The 23,330-nt window shown below is 44.9% G+C and overlaps 1 long non-coding RNA gene across 1 annotated transcript; it reads right to left on the bottom strand.

The window, feature by feature from the left end:
- Positions 1–572: 572 nt before the first annotated feature.
- Positions 573–23,238, bottom strand: LOC138793698 (uncharacterized). The gene is made up of 3 exons (XR_011363320.1): positions 23,160–23,238; positions 8,130–8,163; positions 573–946 (listed from the first exon to the last, which is right to left on the bottom strand). It is a non-coding gene; the product is annotated as an uncharacterized lncRNA (long non-coding RNA).
- Positions 23,239–23,330: the final 92 nt, after the last annotated feature.

Raw genomic sequence — 23,330 nt, 5'->3', positions numbered from 1 at the left:
CTTCAGCAGCCACTGCTAATCAAATGCCGAAAGTTCGGTCTCGGAACGACTCGAGCATGCTCGAGGTTCGCTCATCTCTATTACTTATACATTGATCGTCCACACCTTGTATTTATCCCTATTTTTTTAACCCAATTTTGATTCTAAAAATTAATTCAGGGTTTGTTTTTATTTCAGAGGGGGGGATCCTTTTCTTTGTTCTGTTTGCATTTATTTATTTATTGCTAACAGCAACCCTAAGTTTTCAAAACACCATAGGCAACATAGCTGATATCTATGGAAGCACAAAAATAAATTTCTGAACTGAGTACAAACGAGTACATAAAACCATATGAGGCATGACAGAATTAAAGTCTTTGAGCCAGAGACTCAGATATGGCAAACAGCCAGCTGTGCCACTGCCAGTTAGGCTATGCATATTACCATGACAATTATATTGAGGGGAAATGATTTCATTCCAGGGGTATGGCCTGAATATTAAAAATTCCTTATACAAAATAAAAGGTACATAACCCTACAAAAGAAAAAAGTGCAAACATGTTTAGTTTTATTTCAGCACTACTTTCTAGCAGATGTATTAGTAAGCAAAGGAAATTGATGAGTCCCAGTTTCATGTTGCACAGCCTTAACTGATTGGAGAACAGATTTACAACGCATGTAAGAAACTATTAGACTCTACTGACAACAAAGCTGGAAATAAATTCTTCTAATGAGAGGAAAAAATATAAGGTAAAAATGATCTATGTCCACGCTTCAGACCTAATATCAGAAAACCCCTTGTTTCTGTGAATTGCACTCGGCAACAGATGGTGTTCAGATTAGGATCGTTTCGCTCTTTTTCTCACCATCTCTCTTTTATTTTATAGGTTGTTCTCCAATAGACCTGGATTTTTTTTTTCTACAGACGAGTGCTATTTATTGGCTGTCAGGTGAAAATCTTAATTGTCTGGAGAGAGAGAGAGAGAGAGAGAGAGAAAGGGACAGAGTAGTTTGCAGAGATTAAATACTTTTCAAAAGTTTTACAGGTCACTTTGTATTGAAACAAATGCCACATGCAGTTTGTAACTGTCATTTCCCCTGACAACCTGCATGTTATATAGAGATATTAAAACACATTCCTGCACCAATACCACATATTATTTAGGCTCAGTTTACATTATGTTTAGTGTCCAATTTATACACTACTCACAAAAAGTTAGGGATATTTGACTTGTGGGTGAAATTTAGAAAAAAAAATGTAAAACAAAAAAATCATCCTACAGTGATATTATATCACAAATTTAGGGTATTTGCATTAAGGCAATGCAATGCTGATTTCCTCATCTCAAACAATTTATTGAAAAATAAAAGCCAACATCAGTGATGGGGATACCCCAACAAAAATGTCAACTTTTAAATAACTTGTCATGTGCCCTTCGTGATCAATTACAGCTTGACAACAACATCTCATGCTGGTTACAAGTCATCTTATTGTTTGTTAGACATCCCACTTTTCTTGAAGGGTCATTGAGGTTCTGGGCTACAGAGTAACTAGCCCATGGGTCTCCAAACTGCGGCCCTCTAGCTGTTGCAAAACCACAATCCCCATCATGCACGGACAGCTAAAGCTTTGGATTTGGCTGTCCGAGCATGATGGGAAATGTAGTATTGAAACAGCTGGAGGGCTGCAGTTTGGTGATCCATGTACTAGCCTGTACACAGTGACTCACTGATCCCATAGGTTTTCTATTGGCATCAGGTCTGGAGAAAGTGCAGGCCACTCCATTTGAGATCCTCCAGTCTCCAGCCGTGACCTCTATGAGCTGTAGCACCGTCGTTCATCAAGATGAAATTAGGCATGTGTTGTTCATGCAGAGGCACAATGACTGGATTTAGGATGTTAAACAAGTAGTATGGGCTTGTCACTGTACCATTTACAAACTACAGTATATGGCAGTTCTGTATTGACTGTACACACCTGCCCACACTGTAACACCTTCAACAAAATTGCCCATATTTTGCAAATGCAGGTCATAAATAAGCATGTTCATAATTTAGATGATGGTAATAAATTATTATTCACAATTATATAATTATGTATAGTGCATCAAGCATCACCACAAGTGTTCTCAATATGGGATATCCTCAAATAATGTCCTGCTGGAGGTCCTTAAGGACTAGGTTTGGGAAACATTGACTTATATAATACAGCATGGTTTCTATGCCTGTCATCATGACAATGAAAGGCATGCAACCAGACAGTGCCTATGGCAAACAAGTGTACATAAATGATTTTAGGCCCTTCTATGTTGCTGGGTGAGTCGTAAAGGATTAGGGCTATCTTTGATATATATATATATATATATATATATATATACACTGTGTATATATGTATATATATATATATATATATATATATATACATACATACAGCACTCACTACTGATGGCTCAGGCCTAGCTTCTGAACCCATGCAATCACAGAACCATGCATTTACAGAAGATTTTACTTAAAGGGGTTGTCCAGTGCTACAAAAACATGGCCACTTTTTTTCAGAAACCACAAGACTCTTGTCTCCAGTTCAGGTGTGGTTTGCACTTAAGCTTAATTCACTTCAATGGATCTGAGCAGCAAAAACCCACCCAAGCTGGAGACAAGAAAGGTGCTGTCTCTGGAAAAAAGTGGCCATGTTTTTGTAGCACTGGATAACCCCTTTAAACCTCGGCAACAGTGATGCATATATACAGTACACTGGATGTTGCCAAGAGGTTAAAATATCTATTGAAAATAAATTCATAGTACGAGAATATAGTTCATCATGCTGCAAAAATTGTCCTTGGCCTAGTCTTCTATACCATTACATGTTTCTTTACAGCTTGATAAATAAGTGAAATATGGTACAATAATTAGTTATCAATTAACAGTCAAACACAGCTTGAGAGATCAACATCACATATCAAAGTCACATTAGTGCTAGATGATTCCTGCTATGAAAACAACTCCATCTATTGTTCTAATCAAATAGAAGAAATGACAGCATATGAGCAAGGACCAGCATGTGCATACCTGATTGTTTAGGCAGTGCTTCACCAGATTGGTGTCAGCTGGGTTTGGCCTTAAGGTTGCAGTCCCCTGAGGCACTACAAATGGAAACTGCTTAACACAGACACACAAAAGAAATGAGCCACTAAAGCAGCAGGTGGCCTTACTGAGGTAATCAGGATCACATTTAGCTGAAAAGCAGTCTCAATTTCCAAACCAGTGTCTGTCGAGGTGCCTTCTATGCGTTTCTAATGCTACAGGGAACACGTGGGATACATTGACTGCTCTAATTGTCTTCACCCATTCACAGCTGAATGAATTATATGTTGCCACTTCAGAATGAAGCTAACACCTATCACAACATGCATGTCATTACTGTGCAAATGTGAGCCACTCTCCTGAACTGTCTGTGCATACTTTATTGTTTATTCTAAAATGGATTACTGGGGGATGAGAGAAGTGTTTTTTTTTTTTTTTTTGCTCAAATTACTTGCAACTCTGTGATGTCTTGATTTTTAGAAGGACTCAGGGTGAGCTCTAAAGTGTAAATAAATAGAGGCAAAAGCATCTTTGTAGTGTTTTAAATATATCAATATTAGAGATGAGCGAGAAGTGAAATATTCGACTTTCGAAAATTCAAATCGAATAGGCACCGATATTCGACTATTCGAACGAGTATTCGATCCCATTATAGTCTATGGGAAAAAAATTTGTGGCACTTGAAAATCAAAATTTGACCACTTAGAGGTCACCAAGTCCCCCATGAAACCTCCCTAAACGAAGACAACACCTCCAGAATGACACTGGGACATTAGGGGGGACATGCCTGGTTGCACCCAACACCCCAAAATCGCAGTATAATGCCACTCTCTGCAGTTGCGAAGGAAAAAGATTTGCAAACGCTTTACGAACATTTATGGCAATGTTCACACATTTCGTTCGTATTTCCTGCACAGTGTTATATACATGATTCCAATGTGCGTCCGCAGAGCGTCATGTTATTCACGCGTATCACGCGTAATGCTGTACAAATGTTACTGGAACAGAATTTATGACGTGTCTTTTTCTAGGCTACTGGAACAATATGTATCACGTGCCTTTTACTGGGCTACTGAAACAGTATATATCAAGTGCCCTTTGTGGGCTACTGGAACAATATGTATAACGTGCCCTTAGTGGTGTTAAACAGGGACACTATAAGTCACTTGTACACACAGGGTGCTGGAATGAATACATCTGCTGATGCTGATGCTGCTGATGCTGCTGCTGTTGTTATCATCATCTATTTCTTAGCACCGAGAAGTGCTTTTGATTCAGAGATGACTTTTTCGCTTGATCTTAGCTGTGAAAAGGACTTTTGGTTTCTGTAGTAAGCCTGCCTAACCAAAACGCTACTAAAACCTATTTCTCCCTACTGCACGATCTTTCCCTGGCTAGGTTGAAAGCTCATCTGCGATCGAGAGGCGGGAGTCAAGTATTTAAGATTCGAGGTCATGTGGTTCAGCTATCCAATGAGGGTAGACACCTTTTTCGCACTGCGTGCGTCCTCCCAGGGTCCCTCACGGCCTCCCTGTATGGTTATTGGATTAAAAAAGGCGCCAACTGCGATGGGAGGGCTTTCGAATGTTTCTCGCGTATTCGCCTCACTACTCGATTGAATTCGAATCTTTCGAATACCGCAATATTCGATCAAATACCTACCCGATCGAATCGTATTCACTCATCTCTAATCAATATGTATGATGCTATAAAACGTATAACCATAATATTATGAATTTATTAATAATATTTGAAATTGATAGTAAACCTCACAAAGTATAAGATAAGCCTTTAATTCAACATAATAGATAACAATCTAGACTGAAAACGCCCCCTAGAAAGTCATTGATTTTGGTAGGTTCCACAGCCAATGTACTATGTATGGGGACTAGAAGACCCTAACTTGAGACCTACTGTCAGGGGACACATGTACTGGACAGAATTGATTTTTCCAGTCTAATTGTTTTGTCTTGTGCTGCTCATCTGCATGAACATCTATGTTCATGTAGGATTCTTGTAGATATATTATGTGTATGGTCAGCTTAAGACCTCCTATAGTGTAAAGCCTTCTGACAGATGGTCTACACTACTTACATAGTTACATAGTTACATAGTCAATACGGTTGAAAAAAGACACATGTCCATCAAGTTCAACCAAGGAGGGGATGGATAAAGGGAAGGGGGAGGGATGATAAGTTCTTTACATATGCATTTATATTATTTTGCTCTAAGAACTTGTCTAGGCCAGTTTTGAAGCCCTCTACTGTTTTTGCTGTGACCAGATCCTGTGGTAGACTGTTCCACAGATTTACAGTTCTCATTGTAAAGAAGGCTTGTCGCCTCCGGAGATTGAACCTTTTTTTCTCCAGGCGGCCATTTCTTGTAGGGGCCATTTATATATTTAAATAAGTTAATCATATCTCCCCTTAAACGTCTCTTCTCCAGACTAAACAAATTTAATTCTTTTAATCTCTCCTCAAAACTAAGATGCTCTATTCCCCTTATTAGTTTAGTTGCCCGTCTTTGTACCCTCTCCAGTTCTAGGACGTCCTTTTTATGAATCGGGTTCCAAAACTGGACGGCATACTCCAGATGAGGCCGCACCAGAGCTTTATAAAGCGGTAATATTATATCCCTGTCCCGAGAGTCCATGGCTGTTTTAATGCATGACAATATCCTGCTGGCCTTAGAAGCAGCTGACTGACATTGTGTACTGTTCTGTAGTCTATTATCTAAAAGTACACCCAGATCCTTCTCCATCAGTGACTCTCCCAGAGTAACTCCCCCCAGGACATATGATGCATGTGGGTTATTAGTACCCAGGTGCATAACTTTACATTTATCCACATTGAACCTCATTTGCCAAGTGGACGCCCAAACACTCAGTGTGTCTAAGTCAGCTCGTAAGATCTGCACATCCTTCAGGTCAACAAGAAGTTGTACATCTATGTAAGGTGATTCTTTGGAAATATATCTACTAATAATTGTGTTTCAATGAGAAATTTAGGACATTTACAATTGTATTTCTGGAGCAAATAAATAGTATGGGGGGATAAATAAAGCCTGCTCCACAGACGCACGCGATGGAGAAGGCGTAGATTTACCCTCTCTCCCTGGCATACGCCCGCCATATTCCCCACTCACCTGATAGGTGGGCAGTGGCGCAGCAAGGCGGGAAAGAGGCGTGGTCTCCTCCTGTGCCTGATTTACCATGATTTACACCAGGTCGCAGATCTAAATCATGGCAGAAATCAACACCTGCTCAGGAGCAGGTGTAGATTTTTGCGCCCGCCTTACAGTAGGCGCAGGTCAGGCCAGATTCACTAGGAGGCATGCACCTCTTAGTAAATCCGGCAGGGCAATCAGGGGCAGAGTTTAATTTAAGATGCCGAGTACGCAAGTCGTCATAAATGTCCCCCTATGACTTCATTTTGGAGTAATTTATTTAAAATCTATGTTGTAAACTGTGATGACTGCAGGATATCAGTATACACTTTATTTACATTACAGTCAGTGAGCTGATCTTTACATTGGAGTTGAAAACTAGAGACAAACAAAGCGAAACTTGCAAAGTAAAATTAGCTGTAATCAGGCTTTTAACTAGCTTCATTTTGCAATTCGTTAGCAAAGTCGCTAAACATGGTAGATGGAGGATGCACATGTTTAGGTACAGTACTTTCACTTGGCGGGAGCAAGGGATTATCCATAATCTCTTGCAGCCGTCCAATCACCTGCAAGCCCCAACTGCACCTCCCCCTCGCCCTGTATATAGTGTGAGTAACTTCCTAAAGGCGGGAAGTCGTTTGTGCGTTCAGAGGAGAGAAAGATAGAATCAGCTTTTAGGGAACGGCATAGAGAGGAATTGAAAGAGATAGGGAGAGAGAGGAGAGCATAGGAGAGTCAATTGGGGGTTGCTGAGGGTGGGAGAGGTGGTCAGTGTGTATTTAAACCAGTTTGTGGGTGTTGTGAAGCCAGTGCCCATTCAGACCAGTCTGTGGGTGTTGTGTAGCTACTGTCCATTACATAGTAACATAGTAAATAAGGCTGAAAGAAGACAAGAGTCCATCAGGTTAAACTTAGGGAAACCCTACTGTGTTAATCCAGGGGAAGGCAAAAAACCTCACGAGGCAGACAATAACCGCCCCACCACAGGGAGAAAACTACCTCTTGACTCCAATGGCAACCAGAATAATCCCCGGATCAATGTATCACCGGAAATCTAATGCCCATAACTTGTAATATTATATTTTTCAAGAAAAGCATCCAGGCCTCTCTTGAACTTATCTAATGAATCGGCCATGACAACATCATGTGGCAGAGAGTTCCACAGTCTTAACGCTCGTACAGTAAAGAACCTGCGTCTGTAAAGCCAGTGTCTATTCAAAAGAAGTCTGTGAGTGCTGTTAAGCCAGTGTCCATTCAAACCAGTCTGTGATTGTTATGAAACCAGTGTCCATTTAAAACAAATCTGTGGGTGCCATTAAGCCAGTGTGCATTCAAACCAGTCTGTGAATGCTGTAAAGCCAGTGTCCATTCAAAACAAGTCTGTGGTTGCTAAGAAGCCAGTGCTCAGCCACTGGCTGTGGTGGGACAACAAAGTGATTGGCTAAGTGAGCAGGGGACCTGGAACAGTGCCGGAGGGCATCAAGGGAGCATGGATATTTAAGCATAGCTGCTTTATTGTTTTTTATTAACATCACAGCAGCAAGATATCTTAGGTTTTACAAGACTAAAGACTGCATTTTTGGAGTGGAATGAAAATCCTCAGCGAGAATAGAGTGTTATAGGCTTTAATGTTAATCAGTATCTCAACAGATTTCACTGCAAGAAACTCGAAGTGTGAAAAGTACTGCGATATAGTATGCATGTATGTTCCCCAAGGGGGTTTTCCAGGTTGTTGAGAGGGAGAGTATAAATCAGTCAATCTATTTCACTCTGTGCTTGGGTATTATATATTTGTAATTGTAATTATGACTGACTATAACATGTCCTTATACTGTAAAGTTAAATTTCTTCACAATACCCAGCATTTACATGACTAGGAACCCAACCGAAATATCATAACATACCATTAATGCTTCCTTTTCTTCACTTTCCTTCATACTAGAAATAAATAAAAAAAAGAATAATCCACACAGCTATTTTTGAGTATAACTCATTTTAAACTGGGTTCATAGGCAGTTCATAGGCAGTAAATCAATATATACATCAATTTTATAGTATTAATTTGTACTGTTCAAAAATAGCAATATTCACTTCTAAAGCCATCGTTAATGTCTTCAGGAAACCACTCATTGGAAAGTGTTTTGGCTTCAAAGCCAACCAGTGCAATACGATTTGATAGCAAGCAGACTACAATACTTTGCTCAAAGATATTACCAACAAAGCAGGCAAAGCAGTGCTTGTCCATTTAAAATATTTATCATTTAACATTATGCATCAGTATAGACCTAGTTTTCGTTGTGACACAACCCCTTTGAAGCAAATGTACTACTAGGTACCTCACTTTTTAGATTTTTACATTAATAGACCGGTGCTGGTGCAGGCATGCCGGTGTTGCTGTCCTTTTTTGAACTGCTGCCTGGTTCCCATAAATGGTGCTGATCTATTACCGAGCAACGGCCAGACAGAGCAATGGAGGCAGGCGCACTGGTACCCAGTGTGATGAAACTCCCTCAACTCTGTGACTTGGCTCAATTAGAATCAATAGAGCTACGTCACAGAGAGGAGAGGCGCCGGCACCCGTATATTAATGTGAAAAACAGAAAAACAATGTACCTAGTGGTGCATTTGCTTTAAGCACAAATAAAAGTGTGGCACAAACACTTTGCATATAGTCAAGAATATGTTGTCCAGATATGGAGCCCTGCAACTTCTGTCTTTTTTAAATCCGCAAATCATCAATAAGATTAAGAAAATTTGATTAAGCAACTGAAGGAGTATCCATGGTGTTTTAGGCTATGTTCACACAACGTAAGTTCCGTACTAATCACGGCCATTGTTACAATACCGGCTGGGATGATCTTTTCTGAAATCGGCCGTTCCGTGACCTGGCCGGTCTCATACAAAGTGTGAACATAGCCTTACAGTGGAAGAAACCATGGGAGTTCTCTAAGGTGCTTGCTTTGTCTTTGCTCTATGTACAATGTTTTTTGTATCTTTTTATATTACTTTGGATACTTTAAAGACTATATATATATATATATATATATATATATATATATACACCAAAAAAGTCTATTAGTGCAGCACTCCTTTTTATAAACGTAGTTCGGTGCCTTCCAGCATACACCCTTGCGACCACAGGTGCTGTAGTATACAAATAGAAAAAGCTGTGGCACTCGAAATTCAGTGAAAAAATAAGTGTTGTTTTTTTCGCCCAAAACCGCAACGTTTCGACCTCGCTATGAGGTCTTTTTCAAGCAGTGTCAATGGTACATATGGCAAAGTGTGCATTTTATACACAGCAAACAAAGTCAAAATCAGTGGTTACAAATCTTTAATTAGTGTGTTACAAATCATCAATTAGTGTATCACAGCAACAGCAGGTAAACAAAATACATAAGCAAAAGGAGGTACGTGATCGTGACAAATACATCTCTTGATCGGTATAGTGTCCATCAAAGAAATCAACATCAGACGTGTATAATGTGTAATATACGATATGATAAAGTCCAAAAAGTCCTATTTACAAAAGTACAAAAGGAATGACGAGGATCCTCACTCACCATGATGACAGCTTCGCCCCATGTTAGGAGTAGTTGGCGTGGTGGATAACAAAAGGCTCATGCGCAGTAAACAACCATTGCAAAGCAGTGAGTCAGTGACGTATTCTATGTCCCACGTGATCAGATTAACTCTATACATGTAGAGAATAACAGTATCTATGTCGATTCAAAATATGTTACACTGTATGCTGCATCCATTTACATGGCGAGTGTATAAACACCCAGACGGCTATGCTGAGACATTAGCACCATACTTCTCCATAAAAAAGGCTGCCAGGACACGAGAGATCTTGGGCTGCTTCAGAAAAAGCCGCACACTAAAATCCCTCGGTGTTCAGGGACTCCTGATTCACGGCACCGTGCATCACGGTGTCCCTTTCACTAAATCCATGGCCTCCCACACTTGGATTTTCTGGTACTCGTCCCGGCCGACATTTTAACCATGTGGACACTGTTGCAGTGATTCCAAAAACTCATAGAAAACGCAGGAGTGCCGTTGAATGTGAACAGCGGCTAACAGCCAAAAAGTTCTCAAATGGGCAAGGTCACCTATTTGAGAACTTTTTGCTTGCCCATTTGAGAACTTTTTGGCTGTTAGCCGCTGTTCACATTCAATGGTACTCCTGCATTTTCTATGCGTTTTTGGAATCACTGCAACAGCGTCCACATGGTTAAAATGTCGGCCGGGACGAGTACCAGAAAATCCAAGTGTGGGAGACCATGGATTTAGTGGAAGGGACATCGTGATGCACTGTGCCCATGGGGGACTTCTAGCATAAGTACACTGATTTCTCATTGCGATCTATGCTGCATAGCAATACAGCATAGATCGATGAGATAGGCACTCGATTGCTTCCGGTTGCTGCAGTCGGAAGCAACCAAATGCTGAGCCGGGATCAGTGCCATTACGGTGCAGACCCCGGCCGAGTGAAGACACGGGGATCGCTCCTTCCGGGGTGGGGGGGCGATCTCTGCCACTAGACACCAGGGAACAGCTGCATCAGGTAATCGGATGCAGCTGACATCTGCATCCGATTATCTAATTAGCGGGCGCGCCCGCTAATAGCCGCGGTCCCGGGCTATATGCGCCACCCGGGACTGCGGCGGTTCAGTGTGCGGCCGCGGCGCGGACCCGCTCTGAACACCTGTGGGCGGCCCTGGAGGTACAGGTATGTCCAGGGTCACCTAAGGGTTAATACACTATGGGGGAGATATATTAAACATGGTGTAAAGTGAAACTGGCTCAGTTGCCCCTAGCAACCAATCACATTCCACCTTTCATTTTCTAAAAAGTCTGTGAGGAATGAATAATCTGATTGGTTGCTAGGGGCCACAGAGCCAGTTTCACTTTACACCATGTTTGATATATCTCCCCCTTTGTGTATTCGTGTATTCGTTAATAATCATTATTAAAAATAAAAAGAAGCCGATGTCTTTTCTTTTGTTTTTCATTCTTAACAAAGTGTGAACTATGAGCGACTCTACAGAGTAATGGTGTAAATGTGGAAAGCACAGTGAACAAATTATTCTACTTTAAGGATTTACCAATGCACTGATTTTTTGGCATGTTCTGTACTCAGGTAAAAAGTAGAATAAATATTGTTCTTTATTTTTATGTTATGGAACTACAGAGAGTTCCTGCCAGCGGTTACAATGGAGAAGAGTATGTCATTCAACCAGTCAGACCCCCTTTAAAGCCATTTGCTTCTAGTATAGTATACCAGTTAAGTAATAGGCCCAAAGGGTGCATTACAGAATTTTATTGAACAGCAGTAAATATACTGTTAAGAGGCATGTAAAACCAACACATTGTCCCAGGAGTGCAGTAAATAGTACACCTTCTTTAACGAAAACTTATCAGTGATTTTCTTGTTTTTCTTTTCAACTGGGCTTATGGTTTGCACATTAGAGCTCAGCAGGACGTGGAAGTTTCTGTTCATTGTGGACAACTTTCGAACACACTCTAGCTGTTCATCACCTAAAATAATCTGAAAGCATGTCACTACATACACATTTTCAAATGGGTCTAATGTCTAAAATAGCACACAAATTATGGAGCATTTATTTTAAAACTCCATGGGGGTTTAAAATTTAGACTGGTGCAAACTGCCCACTGCAACCAATCACAGCTCATCTTTAAGCTCTGGTGAAAGGAAAGAGAAGCTGTAATTGGTTGCTGGGGTAAGTTAGCACCAGTCTAAATTGTACACCCTTTGATAAATTCCCCCCCCCCCCCATGTCTTTTAAATATTAAATTGAAATGCTAACTAATAATAATTGAGTTGTTACTGAGGACTCTTAAGGAAGACAGCAAAGCATTCCACGCTCTGCCCCTCAGCTGCTGAAGGCTCCAGCCCCACAGCAACAGGACCTGCTCTCCACCACTCTTCTGCTTGGCTCAGGAGCTGAAGAAAAGCTTCTGACCAATCTCAGATGACATCCGGAGCCAATCAGGAGAGGGGAGAAGTGCAGAGACAACCTCGCCCCCCTCCCAACAGAGACAGATGACAAGTCTGATCCTCCACTGAGAGACAGTGTCATCCTCCTCTGCTACTGCTTTGTGGGCAGTGGCGTAGCTACCGTGGTCGCGGTGGTCGCCGCAGCGACCGGGCCCGCCATGAAGGGGGACCCGCGGGGCCCCCAGGGCCCTGCGAAGCCCTCTCGATCAATCACTCTTGTGACCGCAAGCATTGTTTGCTTGCGGTCACAAGAGTCCGGCTCCGTCTTCCCTCGGCTGCTGCGCGGCTGCCGGGGGTGTCACGTCTTATCCCCGGCAGCGCGCGCATCCCAGAGCTCCTTGCGCGCCTTGGGCCCTGACTTCCGGTTCCGGCGCGCAGGGAGCTCTGGGATGCGCGCGCTGCTGGGGATAAGACGCGACACCCCCGACAGCCGCGCAGCAGCCGGGGACAGACCAGGAGGAGAGAGGATCAACGTGGGAGCGCGTTTTCAGGTGAGTTAGGTTTTGTTTTTATCAGCCTGCAGGGTGGGGGAAAGAGGGGGGCATCTATGAGGGTGGGGGGGGGGAAGAGGGGGGCATCTATGAGGGTGGGGGGGAAGAGGAGGGCATCTATGAGGGTGGGGGGAAAGGGGACCATCTATGAGGGTGGGGGGAAAGAGGGGGGCATCTATAAGGGTGGGGGGAAAGAGGAGGGCATCTATGAGGGTGGGGAAAAGGGGACAATCTATGAGGGTGGGGGGAAAGAGAGGGGCATCTATGAGGGTGGGGGGAAAGAGGGGGGCATCTATGAGGGTGGGGGGAAAGAGGGGGGCATCTATGAGGGTGGGGGGAAAGAGGGGGGCATCTATGAGGGTGGGGGGAAAGAGGGGGCATCTATGAGGGGGGGAAGAGGGGGGCATCTATGAGGGGGGGGAGGGGGGCATCTATGAGGGTGGGGGGAAAGAGGGGGGCATCTATGAGGGGGAAGAGGGGGGCATCTATGAGGGTGGGGAGAAAGAGGGGGGCATCTATGAGGGTGGGGGGAAAGAGGGTGGGCATCTATGAGGGTAAAGGGAAGAGGGGGGCATCTATGAGGGTGGGGGGAAAGAGGGGGGCATCTATGAGGGTGGGAGGGAAGAGGGGGGCATCTATGAGGGTGGGGGGAAGGAGGGGGGCATCTATGAGGGTGGGGGGAAGGAGAGCGGCATCTATGAGGGTGGGGGAAAGGGGGGCATCTATGAGGGTGGGAGGAAAGGGGACCATCTATAAGGGTGGGGGGGGAGAGGGGCCATCTATGAGGGTGGGGGGGAAAGAGGGACCATCTATAAGGGAGGGGGAAAGGGGACCATCTATAAGGGAGGGGGGGAAAGGGGACCATCCATAAGGGAGGGTGAGGATAGAGGGGGCCATCTATAAGGGAGGGGGAGAGGAGGCCATTTTTAAGGGAGGGGGTAGAGGAGGCCATCTATAAGGGAGGGGGAGAGGAGGCCATCTATAAGGGAGGGGGTAGAGGAGGCCATCTATAAGGAGGGGGGAGAGGAGGCCATCTATAAGGGAGGGGGTAGAGGGGGCCATCTATAAGGAGGGAGAGAGGAGGCCATCTATAAGGGAGGAGGTAGAGGGGGCCATCTATATGGAGGGGGGAGAGGAGGCCATCTATAAGGGAGGGTGGGGGAGAAGGGGCCATCCATAAGGAGGGCAACATGGGGGGAGAGGGGCCATCTATTTGGGGGGGCAACATAGGGGGAGAGGGAATACACAGAGGGGGGCATATATTATTAGGGGGTCACATAGAGTCAGGGCTACCCACTAAATGAGGGTGTAAAGGGGCCAATACAGAAGTGCAGTTTGTAGAGAGATGAGGATGGTGCCAGTGTGAGGAGCCTAATATGTCTGTCTGGCAGATTCCGTGGATTCGTGGCTCAGAGAAGTTCTTATAACGGCCCAGGACGGATGGACAAGATGAAAAGGAAAGTACTCCGATCAGAGAAGACGTCTCCTGTGAGTCACCTGATATAACTGCACTGTAATGTATATGGTGTATAGAACCTGTGTAGAGCTGGGGCCACCCCTATATGACTGGATGAGGTGATTTAGTATGCTGGATTTGGTCAGTAACAATATGGTGGTGATGGTAGTGGTTGTGGTGTGGTGGTAACATTTCCTTCCTATATTAGGAAGGATTTGGTCGGTAACAGTATGGCGGTAATATGTACGATGATAATACTTTCCCTTCCAATATGCTGGTGTTATTGGTAATATCTGTCTTGGTGTGTATATATATATATATATATATATATAAATATATATATATATAAATATATATATTATATATATATATAATACCAATAGCATTACTTGGTCGTGAAAGGAGGGGGGGGGCCCAAGTTGGCCTCTCGCACCAGGGCCCAGGAGACATTAGCTACGCCCCTGTTTGTGGGTGTATATGTATCTGTGTGTGTGCGTGCGTGCTAATGGAGTGTGTGTGTGTGTGTGTGTGTGTGTGTGTCTGTGTGTGTTAGTGGAATGTCTGTACTAATGGAGTATGTGTGTTAGTGCTCATGTGTGGCTGAGGTAGAACTACAACTCCCAGCATGCTCCTATGTGGCTGTGGTAATACTACAGCTCCGAGCATGCTCCTGTGTAGCTGTGGTAATACTATAGCTCCCAGCATGCTCTTGTGTGGCTGTGGTAATACTACAGTTCCTAGCATGCTACTTTGTGGCTGTAGTAAAACTACAGCTCCCAGCCTGCTCCTGTGTGGCAGAGGTAGAACTACAGCTCCCAACATGCACCTGTGTGGCTGAGGTAGAACTACAACTGCCAGCATACATCTGTGTGGCACACGAACTGGAGAGAATGGAACCGCTGCACATCCCATCTATGGCTGATACTAATGCCACTAGGCCTATATTAAAAATCAACACCAGAGTGTCTGTATATGAATTGATCAAGCCATGTTGCCCCGTGTACCACCGCGCAGGTCCTCTGGTCCACACGGGTCCCTACGCTAACTCCACACCGTGTCGGTCAGCGACCGCCAACCCCGCAAAGCGTGCACGTGCAGGGAAGTGGAGGCCATGGAACGGCCCTGCAACCCCAATGTCACAGGGCCAGACCCAAAAAGCCCCACCAAAACCCGGCCAGCACCACCGGCGGGGAAGGCTGCCCCCAAACGACACAAGTATGGATATGGTATTACACTTACCATTGCTGCTCTCACAGAATGGGGAAGACATAGGGTCCAGACATGTGAGCACAGGCATATCCTGCTAATTTTGGTCATGTGGGTCTTATAAAGGAGTGCGAGCTGTTCAGAGAGGGAGAACTGTAAAACACGAACTGGAGAGAATGGAACCGCTGCACATCCCATCTATGGCTGATACTAATGCCGCTAGGCCTATATTAAAAATCAACACCAGAGTGTCTGTATATGAATTGATCAAGCCATATTGCCCTGTGTACCACCGCGCAGGTCCTCTGGTCCACACGAGTCCCTACGCTAACTCCACACCGTGTCGGTCAGCGACCGACAACCCCGCAAAGTGTGCACGTGCAGGGAAGTGGAGGCCATGGAACGGCCCTGCAACCCCAATGTCACAGGACCAGACCCAAAAAGCCCCACCAAAACCCGGCCAGCACCACCGGCGGGGAAGGCTGCCCCCAAACGACACAAGTATGGATATGGTATTACACTTACCATTGCTGCTCTCACAGAATGGGGAAGACATAGGGTCCAGACATGTGAGCACAGGCATATCCTGCTAATTTTGGTCATGTGGTACTTATAAAGGAGTGCGAGCTGTTCAGAGAGGGAGAACTGTAAAACACGAACTGGAGAGAATGGAACCGCTGCACATCCCATCTATGGCTGATACTAATGCCGCTAGGCCTATATTAAAAATCAACACCAGAGTGTCTGTATATGAATTGATCAAGCCATATTGCCCCGTGTACCACCGCGCAGGTTCTCTGGTCCACACGGGTCCCTACGCTAACTCCACACCGTGTCGGTCAGCGACCGCCAACCCCCGCAAAGCGTGCACGTGCAGGGAAGTGGAGGCCATGGAACGGTCCTGCAACCCCAATGTCACAGGACCAGACCCAAAAAGCCCCACCAAAACCCGGCCAGCATCACCGGCGGGGAAGGCTGCCCCCAAACGACACAAGTATGGATATGGTATTACACTTACCATTGCTGCTCTCACAGAATGGCTGTGTGGCTGTGGTAGAACTACAGCTCCTAAAATGCATGTGGCAGAGGTAGAACTACAAATCCCAGCATGGCCTGTGCGGCTGTGGTAGAACTACAGCTCCCAGCATGCTCCTGTGTGGCTGTGTTAATACTACAGCCCCCAGCATGCTCCTGTGTGGCTGTGGTAATACTACAACTCCCATTATGATCCTGCGTGGCTGTGGTAATACTACAGCTCTAAGCATCCTCCTGTGTGGCTGTGGTAGAACTACAACTCCTAGCATGATCCTTTGTGGCTTTGGTAGAACTTAAACTCCCAGCATGATCCTGTGTGGCTGTTGTAAAGCTACAGCTCCCATCATGCTCCTGTGTGGCTGAGCTAGAACTACAACTTCCAGCATGATCCTGTGTTGCTGTGGTAGAACAACAACTCTCAGCATGCTCCTGTGTGGCTGTGGTAGAACTACAACTCCCAGCATGATCCTGTGTGGCTGTGGTAGAACAACAACCCCCAGTGTGATCCTGTGTGGCTGTGGTAGAACTACAATTTCCAGCATGCTCCTGTGTGGCTGTGGTAGAACTACAACTCCGAACCCCAGCCCAGAGACAGATGAGCAGTATAACCCTCCACTCCACCTTCTTCTCATGGGCAGAGACAGTGTCATCCTTAAGCTGCAATGGCTCCCCACAGACCAGATATAGCAGCAGCATATAGTCCGGCCCGCCACTGCTCTGAGGGACAGTGAACTCGCCCCCTATGTAAAAAGTTTGGGGACTCCTGCTATACTATGTGGGGGCAGCCAGGAGGCTATACTGTATGTGGGGACTATACACCGTGGGGGCTACACTATGTGGGGATGTGTGGAGACTATACACTATGTGGGGGAAGCTGGGGGGGGGGGGGGCGCCATTTGCCTTCTCTGCCTAGGGCATCAAAACTCCTTGTATGGCCCTGGTGGATGGCATCAGTTATCAGTGGGGAGCATGTATTAATCCCAATGAGAGCAAATGCCCTATTACACAAAGCGATATCAGGTCAATTCTGCGAACCATCACTCCGTGTAATAAAGACAACGATCAGCTGATGACGGCTATCATCGGCTGATCATGTCTTTAGGTCCTGACCTAAAATCATTGGCTGCCGGGCGTGCATCACCAGTAAAGAATATACTGTATAAGTATATACATTACTTCTCCACACTCCTGAGTGTCTTCCTGTGTTCTCCACGCTCCCTGCAGCCGCCAGTGCAACTTCAGAGCGCTATGGCTTTAAAGTTGTTTTGAATCTGTAATGAATTTAAATAAATCCATTATAAAATCCATATGAAACCACATGTGCATATTAATTGCTGCAGATTTCAGCTCATTCTGTGGTTGCTTATTTAAAAATGTAACATTAATATTTGACATATTTTGCTATATTTCAAAATATATATTTTTTTTACTTCTGTTTAAACTCTGAGCTTTGTTATGGTAGCCTTTTTCTGCCCTTTCAATTTGTATTAGTAATCTGATTTGAGAGCATTGATTTGCTCTCAGTGGCTTAATAAACTCATATCAGTACATTAGTACGTTTTATTCTCCATGCATTTCTACCCACAGGGACATTAAATTGTCATAATCTTGAAAGATGCATCATTTAAGCAGTCCTAAGCATGATTTTGATGTGCAAATAATAAAACTAAACTACAGTATATGGAATAATTGATACAAAGGTTGAGAAAGGGGGGCATTATAAGGGTCTGGATTTTATCAGATCAAAAAATATATATATTTTTTAAATTAAACTGTTAGGATTATAAATTGTAACTGTAAGAGATGTGGTCTTGGGCTTTAAGCCTGTGCTATTGTTGATGTACCACACAAGTTTTAAAGCTTCAACTTCTATTGTTATCTATTGTAGCTATAGGTCCCCATATTCTTTAGTGAAAAGTTAGTCTATTTCACTGGGATCATCCAACTCTCTAATGTCAAAACTGACAACTGACAACTGACAAAAGATATTGAGGAAGAGATGGGTCAAGCATTCTAACTGCCCATGTCTTTTGTTTTTCAGTTGATGAGCTGCTTCCAGAGCTGTCAAGCAGTGGCCTACCTCCTCTCTACCCATCAAAACACATGTACATTCAGCCAAGTCAAACATTCCTGAATATGGGGTAACAGGAAAGATATTCGTCCAACAGTTATTAAAGGGAATCTGTCAGCATCTGGAACCTACCTGAGGTGCTGACAGCGTGCTGTAGTTGGCAGTCATCCAACTGTAATGAAGAGTCAATAAAGAGTTGTTCCTCAGTGTTTGTGCCACACTCTAGCATGCCTTACCACTGTTTCCTCCTCCCCCTCCTTCATAAATAATCAATGCTGCCCAGCCTCCTGCTCGCTCAACTGTCAGTCAGTATTTGCCAACAGAGGACTGATCTGCAAACAATCTCCTAGCCTTTGTTTGAGCTGTGGTCTACGGGTAAATCTCCTGTCTAGAGACCAGAAACAGTGTGTTTTCTTTGTTTAGCTTGTTTTTTTTTTAACGACAATGATATATATAGTTATTTTTGTTTATTTTTCTCATCATTGTATAAAAAAATCAAAATAATTTCGAAATGATTGGGAATTTTTAGCACTTTTAAAATAATACAATAATGAGGGGGGAAAAAAGGAATAACTATGTTTCATTTCCATTTTGGGGGATTGAACCAAAGGAACTGTCTCTATTGGTTTGGGATTGAACCAAAGAAATTGGTCTCTAGACAGGACATTTAACCCTAGACCACAGCTGCAAAAAACAGGATAAGTCAATCAAATATATCTGATTGCAGATCAGTCCTCTGTTTGCAAATACTGACTGACAGCAAAGCGAGCAGGAGGCTGGGCAGCATTGATTATTCATGAAGGAGAGGGAGGTGTAAGGAGCGGGGAGGTGTGCTAGAGTGAGGCACAAACACTGAGCCACAACTCTTCTTTGACTCTTTATTATAGTAGGAGACCTGAGATTGTGCATAATAACATGCTTACTAGAGAACTGCCAACTACAGCACACTGTCAGTACCTGAGGTAGGGTCCGGGTGCTGACAGATTCCCTTTAAAGGTGTGTGAATGCCATTACACAACCCTCACATAAAGGAGAAGTCCAGCAAAATTTTTATTAAAGTATTGTATTGCACCTTAAGGCTATGTTCACACTAAGTATATGTCCGGCCACATATTTTTCGCGGCCGGACATATACGTGTAAAACTCCGTCCGGGATTTACGCAAGTTGCGTCCGGCTACGTACGGTCCGCAAACTTACGCCCGTAGCGATCTGACAGCGGTATTTTACTGGGATATCTTCGGCTAGCCCCGGACATCCCACAGAACATTTTGGATCGGCAAATCAAAGTGGAAAAAAAGAAATTACCACTCTGTACGGGACCGCATGTTACGCTACGGGTGTAAGTTACAGCATTTCTGTCCTAAAACAATGGTCTGGTTCATTTTTTATGGCGCCGCATACGATCCGGGCGTAAGTTCGTACGTAGTGTGAACTGTGCAGCCGTAGATCGTATACTTTCCATTGTACGCAAACTACGTAAATCTCTGGCCGCTTATTCACGGAGCCACTGGCGTAGCTACCATGGGGGCAGGGTACGCCGTCGCTATGGAGCCCGGGGGCTTAGGGGGCCCGGGCCCCCGTGTTAAAGTATGCCCCCGCCCCCTGTATTGCCGCTCACTATGCATATGCATAGTGAGCGGCCCTGAGCCATCCCCTCTGCCCGCCCCTTCTATGGCTGCTCAGCTGAGCCGATCAGAAGCCCGGAAAAGTGCAATGAGCAGCACTTTCCTGGGCTCCTGATCGGCTAAGCGGCGATGGAGGGGGCGGGCTGGGCGTGCGGAGGGGATCGCTGTCCTACTCACCTGTCCGCCGGCCCCAGCAGCTCCTCTCCCGACACTCCGGTCTCCCGTCATCCTCCGGGCACAGGCAGTGGGGTACAGAGACGCTGCCTGTGTCCCAGAAGTGTTCTGCAGCGGCAGTCTCTCTGTCCCCCGCTGCCTGTGCCCGGAGGATGACGGGAGACCAGAGTGTCGGGAGAGGAGCTGCTGGGGCCGGCGGACAGGTGAGTAACCTGTTTGTTGTTTTTCTGGTCGCAGGGGGGATTGGCTACTATGGGGGGCACTGTATGGGGCATTGGCTACTATGGGGGCACTGTATGGGGCATTGGCTACTATGGGGGCATTGTATGGGGCATTGGCTACTATGGGGGGCACTGTATGGGGCATTGGCTACTATGGGGGCACTGTATGGGGCATTGGCTACTATGGGGGGCACTGTATGGGGCATTGGCTACTATGGGGGCATTGTATGGGGCATTGGCTACTATGGGGGGCACTGTATGGGGCATTGGCTACTATGGGGGCACTGTATGGGGCATTGGCTACTATATGGGGGCACTGGCTACGATGGGGGCACTGTCTGGGGGCATTGGCTACTATATGGGGGCACTGTATGGGGGCATTGGCTACTATATGAGGGCACTGGCTACTACATGGGGGCATTGTATGGGGGCATTGGCTACTATGGAGGGCACTGGCTACAATTGGGGCACTGTATGGGGGCATTGGCTACTATATGGGGGCATTGGCTACTATGAGGGGCACTATGTGGGGGCATTGGATACTATATGGGGGCATTGGCTATTATGGGGGGCACTATATGGGGGCATTGGCTATGTGGGGGCATTGGCTACTATATGGGGGCATTGGCTACTATGGGGGGCACTATGTGGGGGCATTGGCTACTATATGAGGGCATTGGCTACTATGGGGGTCACTATATGGGGGCATTGGCTACTATATGGGGGCATTGGCTACTATGGGGGGCACTATATGGGGGCATTGGCTACTATGTGGGCACTATATGGGGGCATTGGCTACTATGTGGGGCACTATATGGGGGCATTGGCTACTATGTGAGGCACTATATGGGGGCATTGGCTACTATGTGAGGCACTATATGGGGGCATTGGCTACTATGTGGGGCACTATATGGGGGCATTGGCTACTATGTGGGGCACTATATGGGGGGATTGGCACCAATCACACTGCTGCTATCTCCAAACTGTGACAATGAGCAAAATATTTTTTTTCTATTTTCCCCCCTAAAATCAGGGGCGCGTCTGATCAAAAGGTGCGTCCTATAAAGCGAAAAATACGGTACTACATGGGGGGGGGGGCAGAGAAGGGGCTAACTACTTAATGAGGGACACAGTTGTCTAACTACTATATGAATACAGAGGGGACCACTATATGAGGGAACAGATGGAGCAAATAGATGCGTAGGATATTGGGGCATGAGTGAGGAACCTAAACTGTTTGTCTGTAAGATCCTACTGAGAGTCCTTATGGTGGCCAGGCTGGATGGAGAAGAAGGGGAAAAGTGAGCAACTCCGATTGGAGAAGACGCCTGTAACTGCACTGTGATCACTTATGGTGTGTAAAGCCTGTGTGGAGCCTATACATGCCACTGTATGGCCAATAATGATATTGGACTGTGGATTTTATTCCGTAGCAGTGGTAGCATTATTCAGTATGTGGGGGTTTTAGTCAGTGAAAGGGGGTAATATTTGTCCCATGTAAACTGGTACTGTTTGTATTATTCATCTTAATATACTGGATTTGGTTGGTAACAATATAGTGGTAATGGCAATGGTCATGGTGCTATAATGCTTTTCCTAATACTATATATACATATTGCTCTCTCTTCACAGATTAGTGGTCAGTTGTTTGGGGGGGGAGGCCCAATCAAAAGTTTGCTATGGGGCCCAGCTAGTTCTAGTTACGCCCCTGCACGGAGCGTGCTACAGCCGGAAACTTACTTAGTGTGAACCTAGCCTAGTGGATTAAAAGCACAGAAAGGCTCTGTTCACACAATGTTGAAATTGAGTGGATGGCCGCCATATTACGGTAAATAACTGCCATTATTTCAATACAACAGCCGTTGTTTTAAGATAACAGCAAATATTTGCCATTAAATGACGGCCATCCACTTAATTACAACATTATGTGAACAGAGCCTTTCTGTGCTTTCAATCCACTCCTGGTTTTGGTTGCTATGAGGACCTTACATGAGGACCAAATACTGCCTGAAATATACTGTGTGTGAACCCAGCCTAAAAGTTATACAAATCACCAATATACACTTATTAAGGGAAATGCACATAAAGTGCTTTTTCCCTGCACTTACAACTGCATCAAGGCTTCACTTCCTGGATAAAATGGTGATGTCACAACCGGACTCTCAGAGCTGTGCGGGCTGTGGCTGCTGGTAAGGATGATGGCAGGGGGACACTGAGGGACACAGGGCACTGGAGGAACACTGAGCATCCCTCTGCCATCATCGTCTCCAGCATCCACAGCCTGCACAGCTCTGGGAGTCGGGTTGTGACATCACCATTTTATCCAGGAAGTGGAGCCTTGATGCAGTAGGAAGTGCAGGGAAAAAAAGCACTGTATAAGCATTTCCCATAATAAGTGTATATTTGTGATTTGTATAACTTTTGGGGGGCAATACAATACTTTTAATAACATTTTTTGCCAGACTTCTCCTTTAATGCTGTGCAGAAAGAAAGGCAATGGCAATTGGGACCAAGACAGTAACAAGCTATACAGTAGCTGCAGACTGAGTCTACAAAAAACATTTAATTACAATAGCTTGTCATATGCATTATAGCTCAGAGAGAATAAAATATGTGTGTCTTACGAATTTACCTGTATCACCATATGGTATTGAGCCACAGGGACCTGGTGTGCCATTGTACCTCTGCGCCTCTGGGCCCTGCCATGAACTTCAGGCCTAAAATGACAAAGATAAATGAGAAACTGATAAAGTAATGATTAAATCCTGGACAACAAGTAAAAACGTATAATTGGATTCAGTTA

This window comes from Dendropsophus ebraccatus, chromosome 5 (genome assembly GCF_027789765.1).
Source record: "Dendropsophus ebraccatus isolate aDenEbr1 chromosome 5, aDenEbr1.pat, whole genome shotgun sequence".
Lineage (NCBI taxonomy): Eukaryota > Metazoa > Chordata > Amphibia > Anura > Hylidae > Dendropsophus > Dendropsophus ebraccatus.
This window is presented reverse-complemented; position numbering and strand designations above follow the sequence as displayed.